Source organism: Prenolepis imparis, unplaced genomic scaffold, assembly GCF_030444845.1.
Source record: "Prenolepis imparis isolate NDT839.2.m4 unplaced genomic scaffold, iyPreImpa1.0 SCAF_12, whole genome shotgun sequence".
Taxonomy (NCBI): domain Eukaryota; kingdom Metazoa; phylum Arthropoda; class Insecta; order Hymenoptera; family Formicidae; genus Prenolepis; species Prenolepis imparis.
Window position 1 is genome coordinate 7,445,890 of NW_028141170.1, and position 6,680 is coordinate 7,452,569.

A 6,680-nucleotide genomic window follows, 5' to 3' on the forward strand; every position below is an offset into this window, starting at 1 on the left:
CGGATAAGTATCGAGTCTACGAAGTTCTGGTTACATCGGAAAATTAAATCCGCCCTCGAAGGAATCCTCGGGATCTTGTCACACGTGAGAATACTCATGTGTTGTATATTTCCTGCGAGTCTTGATACATTTCGGAAATTAATTTTTAACTATGCAACGTGATCAAAATGTAATAAGCAGACAAATTACAGATATACATTTGATGTATATTTTTTTATCGATTCGATTAAGAAGCTAATTGATATTCTATCAATTTATCACAAACAGTAGGATCAGGGTCTTCGAAGACGAACTTCTGCGTCAGAAGTTGCACGATTGCAGTCGTTTCCCAAGTTTCGCGGCTAAACTCGATATGCCAGTTTCCTTCTGGTGCGAACGCTTCATGTGGTTATCAGATAGTTAGTAACTGACAAGTGCGCGAAAGTAGTTGCCGAAGTCTTGTCATTGCCATTAAGTGGAGTGAGGACTTATAGGAAATATAAATTTTAAGTTACTTCTGTGTTTTTCGACTTAAAAACTCTACAATATTTTTTTATTCAGTTTTGAAATACAAAATAAAAATAATTTTTATAGCCGTCCTTCGTTATTTCGTGTACAGTAAATCAATGTTATTAAATAAGAAGTATTTTGATTAATCGTAATTATAATTACTAAATTATGTCTGCGATATGTGTGCGAATTGCGAAACGAATTTATGTAACGGATAAATAATTAACTGCTGTACCCACATCAATCCTTTGATGTATTTCAATCGTTAGTGCGATATCAGTTCTCTACGCTCAGATAATTATACTTGATAATAAATTACATACTCGTATATTTAGTAATTGATTGCGTTTTAATAAAAGCTTATTCGCATCTCTCCAACGCGAAAAGCTCCCATTCTTTCAATTAATATATCGATAACGCTAATCATATCGATATCAGCTAATGTATTAACGCGCGTTCGAATTTTATATTACCTATAAAACATAATGTAATTTATTATAATATAATAAATTAAATTAGAATTTAAAAGTATTCCATCTCTGATATTCACAGATATTTCACTTGTCAAAAATACATCATCAACAAAGCATAGAATTTTTCATCTCGTTTCCTTTTCTAAATGCATTTTTAAACTCGCAGACAGAATGACGAATATTTTAATGTAGATAATCACATCTCATATAAATCATATGCCGAATTTATAAGTGATAGATGAGCAAAACAAAATGTAATTTTCGTAGTTGAAACAATATGACGGAGCACTGAACTTTCGGGATATATTTCCTAGTGATTCTTAAACTTTGTCTGAGAACAGCTGCGTTCTCCAAGGAATTCTGAAGCGATGTTTTTATATTTTTATGCACGTAATCTGCCGTCCTGTATTTTAATTTAGCTAATATAAACGAATGTCGATTAAAATATTCATATTTAAGTAATTATGTAAAAGATGATGATGCGGTGTGTAATAATTTAGCTTCTATCTTGTATTTTAAAAATGCGCGATCCGATAATTTTAAATATGCTAATAAATTTAATAAAGTTAATAAAGTTATATCTGTAAGAAACGAGGAATAAAAACGCGGTATTTTATTAAATTGATTTTCAGCATCTTATATTTATAATATCCGGAGCTATTGGGATAGCAAGCGCGAGAATGGCAATATATTAGCAGCGTTAAAATATTAAATACGGTTTTGCGTCGCCGAAGTTAGCCGATGTCTCGATAGCTGGCCGACGATATTAAGCTAGGGCGGGGTCAGGATGCACTTTCTGCAGTTCCTAGTAACGTAAAGTTAGACCGGATGTAAATTATCTGAACGGCCGAGCAGAGTCTGCAGCTGGTCGAAGTATAACGCAGCGCATAGGCGTAGTATAACAAGAGTGCATGGTAAAAGGGTTTGTAATTTCACGCTTTACTTAAGACACGCGTGTGCAAGAGGCAAATATCGCGCATATAATTACTGTGCGCGCAAAATTAAGTAGAGAAATTTAATGAGAACTAACGATTCTACTCATATTTTATTATAAATTAACAATTCTTGAATAAAACTGCCTGCTATGTGTATAATATTCGTTTTACGATGCATTTTTCTTCTCATTAATAGACATGGAAGATTTTAATAATGCCTCATATTCTGTAAGAAGCGGAAATTTCTAAGTTTATCGTCCTGTTTCGTCAAGATATTATTGTAAAAATACGAGAAGAATTAGAGAAGTCATAACGTGCTTGAAAAAATAGTCATAAAAAAAGCTGAAAATTACACACTTCAACGTACAAGTATCGCGTAAAAACTGGAAAAAGATGTTGTAATTTCGCGCAATGTAAAAGGTTACATATAACTTACGACATTATATTGTCATCAGTATATTATATTATATCATTATATATTTAATTAATTATTTTCTAGATAAAGATTTTTAATATTCCTTCTTTTCTTTATCTTTAGCGTACTTTTTAAATAAGCTGTACAATTTTGGAACACATAAAACAGCCTATAAATTAATTATAATTATTAATTTGGGTGCAATATATACTATCACTCATATGTGATACTTTCTTTGTTTCGTACCAATCAGCGCTTTTACGAGTGTTTCTATTTTGTAGTTTCAATTCGGGACTGCAAACTCTCATTCACAAAGTTCCAAACAAAATTCCGTCTCGGCGCATCGCGCGTCTGTAAATAAACTTTACCAACTATCTCGCGGAACTTTCGAACATTTCTACCGATAGATTCGTGCAAATCATCGACAAAATACGAGAAAGAGAAAACGAAGGCGAGAAAACGGGCAATTCCACGGAGGCTCGTCAAACGATCGAGAAACGTGCGCCGAGAATGCAGCTCTACGTTTATGCGAGGGTGAGAGAACTATCGATGTACTGTTCTCGATACTGCTACGAAATTACGTTTCGTCGAATTTATAAACGCGTTATCCAAAGTTTCGTTTCAAGCAAGTTCCGGCTATATATTAAACTACTCTGATAATCTTTACGATGTATTCACCGACCGTGATTACTTATGCATCGCGTTTACATAGTTGTGTAAAGCTTATATAGTTCGCGTTTCTTTTTATATAGATATATATATAATTATAAATATACATATATTTATTTATTATATACATTTTCCCTTGCCTTTGCATACATTTTTTAGATGATATATTTTTGTAAAATTTTCTGCAAATTTTCTTGAATCAGGAAAAAATTATCTTGTCAAATTTTTCATGATAATCTCGTTGATGCAAAGCTTGTCTTGTTTGCGCAAAATTTTTTCTATATACAAATGTATAAATATTTATATATTATAGATTAAATATATGTATATATATTTATATTGTCGTTTAATCACACTCAAAAGGTCTCGTTTTCTCCTCTCTCACTTTATGTGTGTTTATCACATTCAAGAACTCGTTTGCCATCACATGTACGCCTATAACTCGTAACATGGGTGAGTGAGCTTTCAACGAGATCCACCAGTTGAAAAACGTACGGGATTTTATTGCTCGTTCGCGCGGGAGTGATTAACGGACCGAAACGACTACATGTTTTTATTATATTGAATTCCTGTCTTTCCTCGTGCAATTCGTCGGCAGATCCTATTACTCCTGAGGTCACGCGTACTCTGAACAGTTTTCACATTGCACTGTATCCTTGATGACTTTGATTCATCATTAATAGCATAAGTTTCGAAACTTGTTTTCAATTTCTCATTACGATGACAATTTAATCGTCGATATCATTTGAACTGTTATTTCATATAATGACATGAATAAAGAAATAATGAGGACGATAAAGTATAAAATTGTGAAATAATTCATCCTCGTAAAATTAAATTTAATCCTTGACGATCACGATTAAACTTGTAATGATGGAACTACTATGACAAAGTTAATTTAATATTAATAAAGCAATCAATCTGAAAATTCCAATCACGCGAGTAAAAGTTTTTACGTTAATAAGTTAAGTTTGCTTTAAATCGAGTTTATTTTATATGAATATATAAAATTATTATTTTCTGATATTAATAAGTTAACGTGCGCAAATACAGATACTATAAATTATAAGAGAGATTTGCGGATGCGGACTTGGATGGTTCCAGACGACAGATGCTTACGACTTGTGGTCAGAAGTTCTCGCGGTACAATACCATCATTCGGACAATGCTTTTGATAGTAGCGACTAGATAGTAGATTAGCAACTTTGTAACTACTGTATTGTAGATCTCTATCGAATCAGTCGCCACAAGGAAGTTGCATAATTCTAGTAAATTGATTGAAATTGCCGATCACTTTCGCTTGAGTTGCGTAATTGCAAGAGATATTGCACTGTCTCGTGCACTGTCTATTTAATATATTTTTTGTCATCTTTTTAAATAAAGTATAGTATCCTTAGATATAATAGAAATAATATGTATAGTATAGCATTCTCAGATATAATAGAAATAATATGTAAAATAATTTAGTCTATTTTGATTTCAATGATGCGCTAAGACGTTAATCAACGAAAATCCGATATCAGTCTTGCGAGGCGATATTGCGAGAGAATATTCAGTTACGAATGTAGATCTAAATGCATTACCTCGGGGACATTGCATAAATATACACGCGTAATGTCCGGCGGCATTAATCAACGTGAAATTAGACATTGGACTGGATAGTGTAATGTTGCGAGGACAGCTTCGATAAAATATCGACCATTATCCGACTATTATCTATCGTCGTAAACTCGTGGTGCAGCGTTAGTGCAGCGTTAATAAAGATTATTGATAATGTCAATCCAGAAATATCGCGGAAATTTAGAGAACGCCGCGTATCTTGCAATTCGTCACTCATATATCTCCAGTAAAGAGAATGAAATCACGTTTCCCTTTTGTATTAATCTGTACAGTTAATTAATTATATATACGTGGTGTGTCTTAGAGTTAGTAACGGAATAATAAATTTTAAAGCAGGTGGTTTCACGAAATTAGAATTTCTCGTCACGCCCAGTAACGCCATTCAATTTCTGCGTAACTTATTATTCAGCGTATATTAAAGATATATCATGTACTGAATTTATAAAAATATTTATATAGTTTTAAATATTTATAAAGAAAATAAAGTTTTACATGATATAAAAAATTTCAGTGTCATAGATGCGCGCAAACAAACATTTACAAAGAATAAAAATTTATCTCATGCATACATGTATATGCATATATAATAAAAATGTAATTAGTGCATGTCTCTAATTTAAAAAAAGGCCTATTATTTAATTTAATTTCTATCTTTCGTTAAAATATAGCTAAATATATAGTATTTCTTTTTCTCTTCCCAATAACTTTTTTTATATCTTTTATACGTGCTATAATTTTGTGATCCTTCAACGTCGTATCCTTCTTTTATGTGTATTGGTTTATTCCAACGGAGAATAATAAATCGAATTTTTTTTCTCTCTCCTTTCTCTCCATTCCATCATTTCATGATTCTACAACGTAGTCTTTTCTTATTTCTTACAAAAGCAAACTCCAGCAAGACGCGGTGGTCAATTCGTGCCGACAGCGTCGCTCGTATCCCCGTCGATTGTTCTCGGGTTTATCAGCCCTCGTTACGAGGGGCGACGAGAAAAGAGAGACGTGAAGATCGTGAACAAACCGAAGGGAAAGAGAAAGCTCGGAAAAAATTGGCGGTAGAAAAGGGGAGAGAGGATTAGAGGAAGGGGAAAGCGGTAAAACTGCGGCCGAGATAAAAAAAAGAGCGTAATCTTCGTACCCGGGGGTGTGCTCGATTCAACGTCTGGCGTTTCAGCATTCCCTTCCTTCTTTCCTCTCCTCTTTTCCGTCCCCGAAAGGGAGGAATGGCACGAGAGTGAGTGGTAGAGACCACATGCGCCCATATACGTAATCTCCGAATGCATGTGTGTACACAGGGTGTTCGAAGAACCACCCTTCTAATTATAGATTTCTTGGCCAATTTGGAGCCGATCCCTTTACAGGCGAGAAATACGTTTACTCTGAGACTCTCTAATTTCCACGAAAACAAATTTAAACTTTATTAAAGTCTTTTTTTTTTAATTTGAGAAATCAATTCCGAAAAGTTGCTTCGTTATTTGCTTAAAGATTAATAATCGTGAAAATCGTTCTATTCCTAATTACTTGGGAATTGCATTTTGATATTTCTATTCGTCAAAGGAATCTGTAATTAAGCAAACATCTACTCGGATATTCTGAAACTCCCGATATTTGTGTGCCGATGTGTCTAACAGTGCCGGTGGTTACCATGTCGCTGGAGTCTGGGGGATAGTGGGTCCCCAGCGGGTTGAAAATAGAGATGCTGGGAGAAACGGTGAAGAAGAGGTAGACAGAGGGGGATGGATACCGCCGAGGATCTCCCGGCAATGAGGATAGATGATACGGGCCGGCCTAACTCATCTTGCACTCGCGATTAACGCGGCAAGATAGTCCTCTTGGCTACTCTTAGTCGGAGATTGTTTAACTATGTATATACGTGTCGACGCTATGGTCAATTAAATATACCAGACCGCTACACGTGGGACTCGCACACTACCCCTGATTATTTTTTATGCTAATGAACCGCAGCGGTTGCGCGCGCGTAATTGCACATTTAATTGCTATAGAATTGCAACGCAGTGACACACTCCCTTTCAGATTTCATTCATCATTTAATGCGAATGTTTCAGAAGCAAATAAACTTAA